The sequence below is a fragment of the Myotis davidii genome, unplaced genomic scaffold, assembly GCF_000327345.1.
Source record: "Myotis davidii unplaced genomic scaffold, ASM32734v1 scaffold317, whole genome shotgun sequence".
NCBI classification, from domain to species: domain Eukaryota; kingdom Metazoa; phylum Chordata; class Mammalia; order Chiroptera; family Vespertilionidae; genus Myotis; species Myotis davidii.
The window spans coordinates 631,660-648,423 of NW_006288994.1; the positions used below are offsets into that span (position 1 = coordinate 631,660).

A 16,764-nucleotide genomic window follows, 5' to 3' on the forward strand; every position below is an offset into this window, starting at 1 on the left:
TTATCTATTTTGTTTCTAATCCACATAAATCTTCTGTAATGCACAGGATATTCCCACTTTACGGACAGGGTATTCATTCCATCGGGCAAATCCTATTGACAGCTTATGGTGGATACACATCATGTTAGATTCTATAGTCGAGAACAACGGAGGTTGACCTTTGAGGTCTCAGGGAATTTCACTTCTTTGCTTTATGCTGGTGCTGAAAGATACAATCCTAAGTATATTTTTAAAAATTAAATACACTCTGATAAGTCAAATTCTTTAAACAAGGCCACTCTTTATGAAGTTAATAATCTTGGCTTTTCTGGTTCTTTGCATTTTGTAACAGATCCAAAGTGGATAGATAAAGTGCTAGAACTACACACCTTACCATGTGTTATTGATTACTGTAGGCACCTTTCATAGCTACTCACAGGTCTTGGAACAGTACTTGGAATTTAAAATGTCGTCTTCTGTGCTTGATGTGCTTAATTATGTCAGCACCAGCTGGATGGAGATATTGACAAGAGAGTACAACGCGGCTGCATTCCCTCCATAATTCAAATTCAGTGGCAGGCTTCCACCTCAGTCTCCCCTCCCACCTCCAACCGCATAAAGTGGCTTGCGCCTAGTGCTCCATATTTAAATACACGCAAAAAAAGTGCATGCAAGGACAGGTGTTACTATGGTTTCAATCTTCAGTATCAAAGGTCTGTAATACAAAAATTATCATCAATAATTAAATTGCTAATAGCCATAGGAAGTGCATACCATGTTAGGTTCCAAATGATGTTTTAATGCCTTATTAATTTGTTCTCTGGTGACAAATTTTGATCAACTTCTTTCTCCTTCTAGGGGTTAAATCGCAAAATATACCATCTGCTTTCATCACCTTTGGAGCATAATGGCCTTATAAGTCTTAATAATAACATAGGTAGATATTCAATGGAGGTATTTGGTTTCTGCCATAAGCTTAGAAGGCAATGTATCATTTGCAGTACTTTAAAAGGTGGGTTTTTTTTCTATTTATGTGTCTGATGATGGAGCTGTAAGATACAGAAGATAAAGTTCTTCTCTAGAACTTTATCAGTTAGCAAGGGACAAGAATTCAATAGATAGAAATTCTTAGGATGCATGTGGAAGGACTTGGGAGGACAACCCAGTATTATAGTGGCTTATTTTGCTATTTAAAAATAAAATCTTTACATACATTGCATATAGGAAAACAAAACCATCAATACCTAGAGAATAATTTTAAGTAAATGAACAAAAGCTCAAACTGTGACTGCCAAATGCAATATGTAAAATATATATTTTATAAGAGCTGAGGAGACTAATCACACTTTTATAAGTTAAAGCACAATAGATTTTTTCAGAAATTCTATATCCTGAAAATTCTATAATAGGGACAATGTAAATAAAATAGTCATATTTTAAAATACAACTACAATAATGATTGTAATATTGCTATATGAAATGAATATAAGTAGGTAATTTGTTATAGTTATATAAATGCTTAAAATATGGACCAATTAGGAAATATACTCAGAAATAATTCCTCCATAGATTAGTCATGAAAAGCAAACAAAAAGATTTTGCTATAATATGTAAAGGATTGCCTAGTATCAAAACACTGTCAATGAATTTTTTTTCATAATTGGTCATAGGTACACAAATAAATCTCACTAGTGTGGTGCATATTTTAGGTCCCAAAGTTAACCACTTTTAGTGTTGGTTCTTATTTAGGTTTTTAATTTGTAAGGAACAGAGATGTATTCAGGTTTCCTCATACAGGGAATCCTATAAAAATAAGAAAAACTGGAATTTTAGCCCATCACCAAGGAAAGCCAACCAACCAACCAACCAACCAATCAACCAACAAAACCGTAAGAATAAGAAACCACGAATAGCCAGGCCTTGTGGCAAATGGGATTTAGCTTTTGAGAGCCAATGCGATTCTCAAGTTACCTCATTGCTTTCTCCCCTGTCCGGGCCCCATTCTTCTTCAGCCAACATCTAATTTCCAGCGACCTGGGCTTCCAGGGCTGTTTTCACTTCTGCTTCCGCCACCGATGAGCTATTCTACGTGTCTCCCAATCCAATCCCACCCGGGAGGGCGATCGGATTCGTTTGGGTATCAGTGTGGTGACGGCGGGAAGACTGCCACCCATGCTATCTCAGGAGCCCGTGGGTGCCTTGGAGTCCATTGCCCTCCCCAGTGAAATCTCTGTAGCCAAGATGGCAGGGTCAGGTAGCAACTAATTCGACCACCTATGATTGAGCTGCCACCTGGAGCCTTCTGGGAAGTCCTTTATTAATATTAAAGGGACTAGAGGCCCATTGCAGGAAGATTCCTGCAAGAATAAGGCTTCCTGCAGCTTGAGCGAAGCAGAGAAGGGAGTGAAACCCATTGAGGCGGGCTTTGCTCCTGCTCCACCACGCGGCTGGTCTGTTTCCCCTCCCGCTCCGCCGCCCGGCTAGGTTCCCCTCCCACCTCCTGCCTCCACTGCCTTGGCTCTGTTCCTGTCTCTGCTGCCTCTACTTTGCTCCCTTATATAGCGCTTTGCTTATACGTTGTTTTCAGTCTTCGCTCCCAGCCGGTATATGCAAATTAACTGCCATCTTGGTTGGGTTAATTTGCATACAGTTGCTCTGATTGGCTGGTAGGAGTAGTGAAGATATGGTCAATTAGCATCTTTGTCTTTTATTAGTGTAGATTATATATATATATCTGTCCCTTATCTTTTTTCTGAACTCCAGATGGGTATATACTACTGCAAAGACGATGTCTCTAACTAGATATCAGGCATCTCAAAGTTAACATGGTCAAAGACAATCTCTTAATTTCTAACCTGTTCCTCAACTAGTTTATTCATTTTCGTCTAGAATCCATTCTGTTCGTAATCACTATTTTATACTAGGTCCTAGAGAGAAATGTTTAAAGGAATGGAATATTCTGACTTTGGAGGAAAAAATTAGCTTTTCTGTATGCTTCTGCTTAGGGAATCAATTTTTCTTTCTGCTTTTAAAGAGCTAGTTGATCAAATTTCAGGAACAAGAAAAGAAACTTCACCTTGGCCAGGTGGCTCAGTTGGTTGGGACATTGTTCAGTACACCAAAAACACCGAGGGCTCGATTCTTGGTTAGGGCACATACCTAAGTGTGGGCACGTACAGGAGGCAACCAATCAACATTTCTCTCTCTCTCTCTCATCAATAAAAACATATCCTTTGTTGATGATTAAAAGGAAGAGAAAAGGAAAGGAAATAAAAGAAAAGAAGCTTAAAAAGAAGGCAGAAAATACTTAGGGAAGTTGATTCTGATGATTGACTTTTAGGAAGAGTGGTTGGTCCGCCAATATTAAGACTCTTCCTGGTTTCCGTACTCTAGATGCATATACACATTATACCATTTAAAGCATTCACCCTCGATTTTTTGTTACTATCCACGGGTCCACTCATTTTAACTGTTGGTTTTTTAATTTTTTTTGTAAAGTCATCTTTTGTACATAGGAATGCCTCTGTCCCACCTGGTCTTAGTACAATGGGATTCTCTGTTCCCCAACTTGCAGAGGGTAGCTGACTGTTTAAACCCATGATAGGTCCATTTTGAGATGTAGGAATTGGGGAAAGTAAGAGTGAGTAAAGTAAGTGTGTGGGGGTGGGGTGGGGGGGGAGGCAGGATGTCTCTATGTAGTTTCGGGATTCTATGAAAACTGTCTGCTTAATTACAATGCAATGAGCCCTAGATCAAGCACCTTCACCTTATTTGGAAGCAAGGATAAAAGAAACTATCAAAGCCATACATTTTTTGCGACTCATTTTACTATAAAACCCTGCCTTTTTGTGGGGTAAAAGAGCTCTCTCTTTTTTTAATTTTTATTTTTTAAATTTGTATTGATTTCAGAGAGGAAGGGAGAGGGAGAGATGGAAACATCAAAGATGAGAATCATTGATCAGCTGCCTCTTGCATACCCGCTACTGGGGATTGATCCTGCAACCCAGGCATGTGCCCTGACCCAGAATCCAACTGTGGCCTCCTGGTTCATAGGTCTGTGCCAACCACTGAGCAACACAGGCTGGGCAAGACCTCTCATACCACTGCTGGAATATTGGCTGTGAGAACACATCCTCCAGCAAAACTAACTCATACACAAACTAGAATCTGGCTACCTGGGCAGTATTTTGTCCCAACACCTTTTTGAAACCCGATGCTCTGAGGGGTGACATCTTTTTCCACTCATGGTTTTCATGAGAAGGGATTTTTCCCTAAATGCACCCCAAAAAAAACAGAGCTGGAAGGATACAAAAATAGCACCTTCGTTCCTGCCACAATGTTTCCTTTATCAGATTTCTTTCTCTTTCATCTCATTCCTGTTCCAAATAATTTCTAATCCTGGAAATGGACTTCAGGCTCGTCACGTTCAAAAGCAGTGTGTCTTCAATCAATTTTTGTCATGTGCCCCACCTACATTGTACCACCTACAAGGTATTCAAGTGACTGAGATCTGTTCCTAGCCTACCTTTACCGCTAAGATGATGTCTAGTCTCATACTTTTTGTACAGATATATTCTAAACGTAAAGAAAAACAAAGCAAGTCACACGGAAGAATTTTTCATTAGGATAGGATTATGTCTACTGATTTAAAATCTCTCAATGATATCAATACTGCAGGATGCAGTGAAAAGCAAGACATGTGTCTTGTTGAATTAGCAAGTGGGCAGTATTTTGTTTTAAAGAAGGGACATTCTTTGTAAAGTGTATTTTGTTCGTTTGTTGTGTACTTTGTTTATTTAAACTCTAGTTTAAATTATTTATGGTGATGCTTTATACTTTATGTTATAGTCTGAATAAAAGGCGGCCTCAGTGATGTTCTTGGCGATTAACTCTTTGCTAAGAAGCAGTCATGATCACTGTTATCAGAGAGGCTTTCCAGAATAAGTAAAAGAATTAGCATGCTTTTAGCATACATTATACATACCGAATTCAGTGCTAAGGAATATGAATCTCTATGCATAGCCCAGGGAAGTTTTGTTTTATCTCATTATTTTTTTCATTGAGAAAAGATGTTTTTGTTTTCTGATGCACAAGGTGTTTTGTGGATAACACTCATTAGGGTTAATGGCATTAAGATGCAAAAAATCTCTCCTGCTTTGTGAGAAGAGCAGGCCTCATAATATTTCCAGGAGGAATACTCTGAAACCTTCATAAAACATTTATATCATTTGGATAAAAAAAAAAAGAACAGAGAAACCTCCTTTAATAAAACATTTGCCCCTATTACACGAGGCTGCCATGAGCATTTTACTGAAGAATCATACAGTAAATTTACATTACAGGTACATTTTGCAAACAATGAGAGCATACCAATACCTTCATGTTAAAGACATTGCCTCTGCACAATGAAAGTGAGGATTTTGATAAAAACTTGCATATTTCTTCATTGTCCTGGTTTGTGTGTATGCCATTCCTGGTTTGGGTTCTAAAACCTATGTTAAGCTATCTGAGTCACCAATGAGCGTGATAAAGAAGAAGAGAAAGCTTATTTTTATTTAATTTTCTGAGTGCGGGGGAAGTAAAAACTACAAAACTAAAAATTTATAATGGCGAAAGAGTAAATAAACACTCACAGAATAACCACACACTAAATTTATTTTGCAGTATGATTTTGATTATATGTTCAATGTGATTTAGCTGAAATTTTAGCAATCTGAAAAGAATTTTCAAATTATATTAGGTACTTTTTGGAGTCTCTAAATAAAAAATAAAATTTAAAATGTTACAACAAACTTTATTACTGCATGTACATATATGCATAATTTCATAGGTTCTAACAAAATCTTTCTGGTCAGTTGTTTGGTAGAACAGTATTCAGTTCATATTTATGTATCTTGCATGAAATTTTCCACTCTTCTTGAGGAAATTTTAAAGTGTTAAACATCTATGTTCTCCACAAGTAAATAACACATTATATGGTTACATTATGACCAGATTATATCTATTAGTTACTGCTGTGTACCATGTAAATTTCTAGACTCCCCTGGGAAGTGAGAAAATCACTTCAGACTTCAATAACTAACCATCAGTTATTGCTCTGGGCAATAATAAAGCTGAATGCAATTACCTAAAGTGAAGTTAGCAGTGTAACAAATGAAACACACATTTTTCTTCCTCTCAAAATAAATGTGGCATCTCCTCACCCCACACTATTGTGTGTTATAATAGGATCTTCTAAACAGTGCATTGTCTGAATAGTCTATTTGATATTTGAAATATGTGGGATTAAAATTATTAAATTACTTTTCATGGCATCAGTTGGTGCTCAAAACAGCAACAGAATCACCAAAAGAAAAAAAATTAAAAATAGCCAATGAGTTCTACAAAACTGCAAAATGTAAAACATTTCTTTTACATAATAGACTCATGTCTTTAAAAATATTGAATTTCACCAATAAAAATGTTAAGACTTTTTACTACTCTGTTTATGTAGCACAATGACCAGGATGAAAAATGATAAAAATCATTTTCAGAGTTAGCTGTACATGGGCTTACATGGTTGAAGTGTTGAATGAAACGAATATTAAAAAGAGAGAAGTGGTTCGGAATAATTGCTAATGTATAAGTTTTACTCAGACTTCATTTTTTTTCTATAGCACTACTTATCCAAGATTGATTTTTAATTTATTATTTGTATGTATTTCCTATTTGTCACAACAGAATGCAATTATACTGAAAGAGATTTCCCAGTAGAAAGTTAATCCTGCTGTTTCACATTTTGTTTAACCATTTTTTATGGATAATTGTAGTCTGCGTTTTGGCATAGGCCATTCCGAAACAGTAGAGGTCCTGGCGATTTGGCTGTTAGCGTACACTTGGTGGTGAATATAGCCTTTCATTAGCCCTGTATTCAAATAGCACTGCCAAAGTATTTTTCATGTTCTCTGCTCATTTCTGTTTATAATAAGTCCTTGGGAGCTTGAAGCTGACATCTGTTTTCTGAAGTAATCCTTTCTCTTTCCTCTATGTGGGCACATACTGACTTATTATTGCAGGGCTGTTTATTAGAGTTGGGCTGCTAGCAATTATTATTATTAAAGAAAAATGGATTGTTTTGTGGGGGGAAACACACCGGAAAACTGCATGCATACGTTACAAAAGGATATGTAAAAATTGGCACCTACGCACCCTAACAGCATCTGCTTAACTGCATATTTATATTCTGTAGTTTTATTATATGTGGAGTAATTTGAGGGGTGTTTAATTTCATGGACCACACACGATTTGAGAATGAAATTCATGTAACAGAGTAAAATCTTTATTGAATTTGCTTGTCTGAAAACCCTCTGTTAATTCCTTTATCTCATTCAAATTGGTTCCTCTTGTCTCTCCCTCCTTCCCAATCTCTCTTCCTCCCATCCTTCTTTCTTTCATCAGCAGGTATTGGTCACATACTGTACTGTGTTCCAGGATCTGTAAGCTGACAAACGCAGTTCAGAGGTCAGTAAGACATGGTCCCACACCACAAGAAGCTCACCATCTAAGAGGAAGAGAGACACATAAACAAAAATGTCCATTATTTTTAAGTTACCGAATAAAGCTTTAATTAGGATGATTCCTGGTGCATGCGTGCGCGCGTGCGCACACACACACACACACACACACACACACACACGGTAATCATTTTAATGCATAAAGTTCAAATGATCTTTGCCCTCTCACCAAAATTCTTGGCTCAAGATGTACAGGATAAGATCGATACATCCAATTTCAAGAGTCCAAAATCAGTCTATATTTCCTCCCACTCATTTCTTCCCCCTCCGTTTTTTTAGAGAGAGAGGGAGAGAGCGGTCGATTTGTTGTTCCATTTATTTATGCGATCATTGGTTGATTCTTGTATGTGCCCTGACCAGGAATTGAACCTGCCAACTTGGCGTATCCAGATGATACTCCAACCAACTGAGCTACCTGGCCAGGGCCCTCCCACTCATTTCTGATTCCTACCTAATTCCCTTGGCTTAGAATAAAATTCTTGCCTTAATAATAGTTCTGCAGTAGATATTTACTCGATCGCTCTCCAGATAGTTTTCTGAAGGCTTACAAATATTTCTTCTTTCTCCCCTCAACGTTCCATCATACACTTTTCTCTTCTGCTCTTAGCGTCCTATCTAATAAAAGGGTAATATGCAAATTAACCATCACTCCATCACAAAAGATGGTGGCGCCCAGTCCTCTCAGGCCTGCTGGAGTCTCCCAGTCCCAGGGGGGCGGTCGGTCGCTGAGTGGCGATGAGGCAAGCATTCCACCCTGGCCGAGGAGGGCCTCTGGGCAGAGGGCACAGAGTGGCAGTGGGCGGTATGGGGATGATGAGGCAAACGTTCCACCCTGGCCACGGATGGGCCTCTGGGCCGCAGAGAGCCTCTGGGCAGTGGGCGCGGAGCTGCCAGGCCCCACACAGAGCTACTGGTACACGGATTTGTGCGCAGGGCCACTAGTTTGCCTATATTTGGTTTGGGTGTATTTGTGGTTTCAAGTAGAAGGATAGTTGGAAGAGAATGGGCTTTATAGTCAGATTAAATTTTAATCCTATCCTTCCTAATTAGTAGGAAGGATGCTACTTGAGTCAAGTTTTCTAACCTCTCAGTTCTCAGTTGCTTCATCTATACATAGGGTTATTTCCCACGATACAGTTTTGGGACAATGGTTCAATGACTGATGTTTGTAAGGTACAGCCCAGGATTAGGCACATAGTAAATGCTTAATTGATGGTGTTGCTCTTTCTTCTTCTCTTCTCCTCTCCCACAAGTTGTGTCCACACCAGACCTACATTGCTAGAATCTCCACTACCCCATCCCTTCCACTGTACTTATACACTTACTTACTACTCACCTTACGTTACACATAAAATACCTGCCCGTTTCACAAAATAAAGATGTTTTAATGTTATCATGGTAGTTCTCAAGTTTCTTGACAGTCTTTGATGAATTATCAAGTACGAAAGTTTAAAAAGCATTGATTTAGTTTGATTTTCTACCTTTTTACTGTGCTAACACTAACTCCTTAGAAATTTTCCAATCTCTATCAGTAGAATGCATTCTTATCCAACAACCTTATCCACAAATTGTCTTTCTTAAACTTCATGTAAATACTCACAATGAAGCTTAAAACTATTTCTCTTTCTCACAACGTTTTTATTATAACACTAAAAAATTAATAGAGATCAAAATTAATATGGAAAGGGAATTATAATATATCAATATTAAGTAGGCTGAATATTTAATATTTGATTACATAATGTAATTATTAATCATTCATTCTTTATCTCACAAACTCCTATTTTTAACTGTGCTGAAGTATCAAAGCATATCAGAGGCAAAAAGCAAACTAGTCTCCTGATTTCTATATTGAGATATATTGCTGTAATACATTCTTTAAATATGACAAAAGATTGATGGACCCACAAAAGATTTGTTTCAATTATTCTTATTTACAATTATTTTTCATCCTATCTTCCTTGTGGTGACATATACAAGATAGTTGGCCAGGAGAGAGGGTAGGGATGATAACACAATGTTCAAAAATCAAAATAAAAAGACTGAAATCATGAATAATATTCCTTGTTAAAATAAATGTTTATTTTTAAATTAGAGTTAACATACAATATTATATTACTTTTGGGTGTACATCATTGTGATTAGACATTTATATAACTTATGAAGTGATTACCCCCAAAAAATCTGTTACCCATCTGACACCATACATAGTTATTATGAAATTATTAACTATATTCTACATGCTATTTTTACATCTCCATGACTATTTTGTAACTGCCAATTTGTACTTCTAGGTCCATTCCACTTTTACACCCAGCCCCTCAATGCCCCTCCCATCTGGTAAACATCAAAATGTTTTCTGTGTCTATGGTTGTTTCTCTTTCGTTTATTTATTTTGGTTTATAGATTCCACATATAAGTGAACTTGGTACTTGTCTTTCTCTCCTTATTTCACTAAGCACAATACCCTCTAGGTCCATCTATGTTGTTGTAGATGGCAAGATTTCATCCTTTTGATGGCTGAGTCATATTCCATTGTATATATGCACCATTTCTTCTTTAACCATCAATCTATTGATGGGCCCATAGGTTGCTTCCATTTCTTGGCTATCCTATATAATAAAAGGCTAATATGCAAATAGACCGACTGGCCAAACAACCAAACAACTGGTCGTTATGACGTGTGCTGACCACCAAGGGGGTGCACGTGGAACATGGTGGGTGTTGGCAGCAAGCGACAAAGCACGGAGCATGGCAGGTGCTGGCTGCAGTGGGATGGTGGAGCAGGTGAGTGGGGGCGCCAGACTAAGTCGAGGCACTGGTCACTGTCATCAGGGCAAGCCTCTGGTGGTTACTGAAAATTCTTTGCTCCTGCATGCCTGGTCCTGCCCGGTGCTCGCACCTGCTGCCGGTGCCATCAGCAGGTGTGAGTGGCAGCTGCCAGCCCCAATCGCCCCTCAGGGTTTCTCCCCCTCCCCCTGCTGCTGAGAATGATCGAGCCAGCAACTGCCTCTTGCACCCGCTGCCAGCGCTGGAGCCAATGCTCACACTCGCTGCTGGTGCCTGGCGCCAGTCTGGATCTCTTGGCGCCATCAGTGGGTGCGAACAGCTGTTGGCCCTGATCACCCTTGAGGGCTTCTCCACCTCCCTCTGTTCCTGAGGGGCAATTGGGGCACAGCCACCACTTGCACCCACTGACGGCACCAGCCCCGCTCGCACCCACTCCTGGCACCAGCTCCAATCACTTCATACCATCAGGAGGTGCAAGCGGGCCCGGTGCCATCAGCACATGGGAGTGGCGGTGGCAGAAGAGGGTCTGCTGGCAGACAGGGGACTGGGGCCGCAGAGGGAAGAGCCAGGTAGGGGCACAGAGGATGGGCCAAGACCCACCCCTGTGCCCACCGCAGCCTCACTGTCCACAGTTCCTTTCAAGGTGCATGAATTCATAAGAAAATAATATAGGGTATAATCAATGGACCAAAGAAAAAGTACAGACATGGTACACACTCAGGCTGGGGAAGTAGACAGCGCCTAGATCAGGCAAACTCTGCAGGCTATGGAAAGGACTTCGTATTTAATTCCAAGTGCAATGGAAAGTCATTGAACAATTTTAACCAGGGAAATGATATAATCTGATTTCTATTGTTATGAGCTCATTCAGGGAGATTCTTGGAAAATGTTATTCTGAACTCAAGTTCAGGACACCCACATTCCCAGTATCCTACCAACTACATGTTTTCTGAAATGCAGGAAACAGGACAAGTAGCTCGACAGAGCGGCAACACTATGTATCTCTTCAAGGGCTCTGTGGAGGAGGAAGTATGCGAAATCCGAGAGGTGGGAGTAGGGGCACAACAATTCAGGATCTCCCGGGACCCAGAAGTACTGCAAGGAAAGACACACGGATGGACTAAGATAATTCTTATGCCCAAGACTGGAACTGCATTAAGACTTTTAACTGAACAAAGGTTGGAGAGCCCTCCTCCTGGTGACTCCTCACAGTTGCTAGTTACACATCACCTATTCACAGGAAGCCAATCTGTGAACCTACTATTTAGATTTTCAATCACACGAATAATTCAGGAAACCTGGCCTAGCCAGCAGAGTTGAATAAAGACGTGCGTAGGTGAGGGAAAACATTTGTACTCTCAGAGACCAAACGGAACCTTTCAAGTAGGTGGGCCCTATGAACTAAAATGGCAACATGTAAATATGAGGACTTCTAAATTAATAAAGGTAAAAACAGGAATAAATGATCTAGCAAAAAATAAGAAAAAGGAAAGAAAAGAAGCAATAAAGTAAACATTTATTCTTCTAAATATCAGCCTGGAAAGAAAAATATGTTTTGTGATTATTTTATATGAAACAATAGAAACAAAGGGATTTTTAAAAAGGTGAAAGCAAAGGAGTGAGCAAATAGATACCAGGGATATATAGACACAGTAAGAGAAGTCACGCCTACAAGAGATTCAATTGAGAACCAAGGACACAAAAAGTTTGAAAGTGAAAGTATGGGGAAATGTTTATTGCTTTAACAACCTTTTAATATGAATAAAAATAAATAAAAGTAAAGGAACACTCATCTCAGTAAATTAGAAAAAATAAGATTGAAATGAGAAAACTGTAGGCAGAGAATAACAAATAAAACATTGAAAGCAAGTTAAATAGAAAGACCACTAAAATAGCTAAGTCCCCTAATGAGCCTGATTAAAAAGTTATAAGAGTAAAAATACATATGATTTGAATATTAAAAACAGAATCAGAAATATGTAAGCAAACAAAGATTTAAAAGAAAAAAATTGCAACTTTTGGCAACAAATTTGAGAACTTAGAGGAAATGCATGTTTTTCTAGCAAAATTTAAGTAATTAATATCAACCCGAGGTAGACAGTATCAGTAGATCAGTGACAATAAAATAAGTTGGAAACCATATGTAAAAGGGCATCACACAAAAGAACTTCAATATGCTGTGTAACTTTTCTGTGCTTAGGTTTTCTCATCCGTAAAACATAGATAATTATGTGTACCTTATAGAGTTGCTGTGATAATTAACTAAGTTAATATACCTAAAGTGCTTATAACAGTCTGATAACAGTCTGTAATATGTTACTCTTCATATAAATGTTAGCTACGCCTATATTAAAGATATAATCTAAAGCTATTTTAATGATTCATGCCATAGAAAAGATGGAAAATCCCTCATTGAAGTAATTCTTTGATCACTATAAGACAAACAGAAAAATGTAGGTCAATTTTACGTATAAATAAAGTTATAATTCAAGGTTATTAACAAATTGACTATAGCAAATTAAAAATAATCATACATTATAAAATATAGTTTATGTCAGGAAAGGTAGGATGAGCTTATATTTATAAATTAATTTCATCAATGAATTAAAGGAGGAAGTCCTTATGAATATATATAATTACATGGTTTAAAAAATTTGGTCAAATTTAGCTGCCCTTCTTAATTTTTAAAAACTGAAACCGAAAGAAAATAAATATAAAAGAGGAAAACTTTCAGCAACAACTACTATTCTAAATCAGGGGTCCTCAAACTTTTTAAACAGGGGGCCAGTTCACTGTCCCTCAGACCGTTGGAGGGCTGGACTATAGTTTAAAAAAAAAAACTATGAACAAATTCCTATGCACACTGCACAAAACAGGAGCAAATACAATATTTGTATTTGCATGTGGCCCACGGGCCATAGTTTGAGGATTCTTGTAAATAGTGAGACTCTATATTCTAAAATGAGTAATAAAATAGGTATTCTCCTTGTTATCATTCTTTTTAGCCACCCACAACGTTGTCCATAAACCTCTGTTTTATTTTTATCGTCAGCGCTTAAAACTGTATAGCACTAACTCTGGTCAGTGTGCTCAGTGGTTAGAGCATTGGCCAGTGCACCAAAGGATCTTTGGTTCAATTCCTGATCAAGGGTGTGCACCTAGGTTGCAGGTTTGATCCCTGGCCACCCAGTTGGGGCTCATGCTGGAGACAACCAATCAATGTATCTCTCTCATATCAATGTTTCTCTCTCTGTCCCCCTCCCTCCCTCCCACCCTGCCACTCTCTCTAAAAATCAATGGAAAAATATACTTGGGTGATGATTAACAACAACACTAAAAAAACCTATATACCACCCTGTATATTTTGCTTTGTTTTGTTTATTGTCCGTCATATTGACCTCTAAAATCTAAATCCCATTAGGAGGAGCTTTTTTTCTTCTTGTTGTTCTCTGCTAACTCCTCTGAGCCTTGAACAGTGCAGAAGAATTAAATAAATTTGAAATTTAATTTAAGTAATTTATTTCATTATACTTTTGAGGTAATAACTAATGCAATAAGATAAGAAAACCAGGTTAGAAAAGACAAAATTGCCCCTTTCTTCTGATAATTGCATATATCAAGAAAACCTAAGAAACCAAGATAAAAAATTTAAAAATATTATAATTAATGAGCTATTCGGTAGGAGCTAGATCCTTTCTTCCAGCAATTTAAATCTGGGGGGGCGGGGATTTATACCTCCTCAGTGGTAGACAGAACTGGAATTGAGTTCTTCTGTTAATAGTAACGGAAAATTATACATAGGCTGGTGCTTCTGAGATCCTCTCACTCATATTTCTCAATTCTATGACCCAGCAATAAATTCAATTTTATGGCTTTAGTTAATCAAAGTCAGTTTTTGTTACTTAATATCAATACATCTTACTTGGTGTGATAATAAAAGTAGACTTGAGTGTTTTCCTTTAATTTATAAACCTATAATATACACAGATCTTTGGCAAATCTGACCAAAAAAAAAAAATTACAGAGAAAACACAAAGAGAAATCATAGGAAATAAAACAGAAGCATCCCAGCAAACTTGACTAGCATTCTTAGAGACACAGATGTTCTGGTTAATTTAATTTTGTTATTGACAAATATAAGAGAAGTTTCCAACATTTGAAAAAATCTTTATAAAATATATTCCATTTTGTTGTTTTAAAGAGCAATGTAAAAAGCATAATATCTGGTTTCTTTAGTAATTCCAGCATTATTTCACTCTTACCACATTCTGACAAAACCTGAATATTGTTATACCAATATTCTTCTATTTTTAACCTATGTTAATTTAAACACTGTTTTTTGGAGTTTAATTACTTAGAAAGATGCAGAAAGACTACTTTGCAATACTCATATTCCTATGACTAGCTGGCTAGGGTCCATTTTACAGATCAGTAAACTGTTTTCAGAACAACTTGCTAGGACAAGCTATTTCATAAGGCTCTGTTCAGGGGCAGAAATTCATTATTCACTGTTTTCAGCTTGTTTTCTTCCCACTCTTGATAGAGTTTTAGGATGTATTCCTGTGCATATTCAGCATTTTCTGCTGGATGATTAACCAGATACCAAGGTGTCGAGCTCCAGAATTCTGAATGTATGCTTCAAACATCTGGAGCCATACATATGGGAATATACAGCTGTGTTTATTTCAATGATTACGCATTTACATGGCTATAATACATTTACTTAAATGTATAATCTCACATATGTGAGAATATTCAAACGAATGTATTTGTTGTGCTTATTTAAATATGCAATTGAAAAATAATTCAAATAATTCACCACTTTTATTTAATCTTACAGTATTTATTTATATAATGTACTTCTTAATATATATGATAGCTCTTTATTTTTAGCCTAAAGTCAAATATTTTTTAAAGAAACAATGGGGTTATAAGTCATATAAGTAAAAAAAAATTAGATAGAGGTATTCAGAGTTAGCAAGCTTTCAGAAGAATTTGGAATGTTTCTTTTACTCCAATAATTTTATAGTATGGTTAATATTTGAATCTCAAAGCAATTCTCCAAAGGTATTTTTGTTTTTCTTCCTTTCTTACTACACTGTATCTAACAAGGTAAATACTTCAGGGTATTGGTTTAATATACAGTGGAGCCTTGACTTATGAGGGTCCCAACTAACGAGTTTTTTGAGATGCCAGCTGTCTCTCTGCCGATTTTTTGCATTGAGTTGATAGAGTAATTTGAGTTAATGAGCTCCTTAACGAGCTCCGTCTTCGAACGGATTAAACTTGTAAGTCAAGACCCCACTGTAGTTGGAAAAGAGTTTCACTATTTTAACTCCACACCCCCCCATCTGGTGATCACTAAGATAATCTCATTTAACGGTACCTTTATTTCTCTGGGAGGAACTGGAGACCAGCAAATGATTTAGGAGGAGAGAAAATAAACCTCCTACTCGGATTCAATTCCTGAAAGATTTCAGAGAACCTTGTAGTTAGTCTATTTGTTCTTTTGTATAGTATTCCCTTTCTTAAGGCATGTTTTTTAAAGCTATACTGGACTGGCCTAAAGGAAAGTGACATCTGAGCAAGAGAAAAGTTAAATTGGAAGTTGTGTGAGTTTTTGAAATATTTTTAAATTTAATGTACCACAAGTATAAAAATAATGACTACGGGCACTTTTTCATTAGTTAAATTATTGAATAAAGGTTACTTTTCTCAACCTCAGTTTCATTATTTGTAGCCTGTGGATAATAATATATCTCGTTGGGTGTTGTGAGGATGACATGAGTACAACGTGTACACGATTCAATTGTCAAATGTTTTCCAACGGATTTTGTAGATGTGAAGTTGGACTCCTGGACCTTCCTCCAACCCTCAGTTGCTGGTCGTGTTTCAGGAACCACCTTTCCTATGGTGATGCATCTTCAAGGCTTGAATGGGTGAGAGTGTGCGGACTTGCATCCAGGGTGGAGACTGTGGGTGATGACAAGCGTTCAGTGATGGAAGGAACGTGTTTTATACTTTTAACAAAAGTAGGTGTCCTTATTTTTTTAAAAAATATATTTTTATTTATTTCAGAGAGGAAGGGAGAGGGAGAGAGAGAGACATCAATGATGAGAGAGAATCATGGACCTGCAGCCTCCTGCACACCCCACACTGGGGATGGAGACCGCGACCCAGGCACGTGCCCTGACCGCCTGGTTCATAGGGCGATGCTTAACCACTGAGCCACACCGGATGGGCGGTGTCCTTATCTTAAATTTCTACAGTCTCATTTCCAGGTCGGTTTCTGAACCTAGGATTCAGGTCCAAAATACGCTCAGGCCTCAGGGAAGACGCATTGGCGTCCTCCAGGAAGGCCCAGAGGCGGGAGAGAGACCGGCCAATGGGAGCGCGGGCTGAGGACTGCCCCCGCCCCTGGAGCCCCGCCCCCTTCCGTCCC

At 37.9% G+C, this 16,764-nt stretch overlaps 1 protein-coding gene across 1 annotated transcript in view; it reads left to right on the plus strand.

Moving 5' to 3' along the window:
• The first annotated feature begins 6,242 nt into the window (after positions 1 to 6,242).
• Positions 6,243 to 16,764, plus strand: part of TRIQK (triple QxxK/R motif containing) — a 48,724-nt gene continuing 38,202 nt past the window's right edge. The window contains exons 1-2 of the mRNA XM_006761202.2: positions 6,243 to 6,258; positions 6,575 to 6,576. The gene's annotated coding sequence lies outside the window, so the exon portion shown is untranslated. The remainder of the gene's footprint in view (positions 6,259 to 6,574; positions 6,577 to 16,764) is intronic.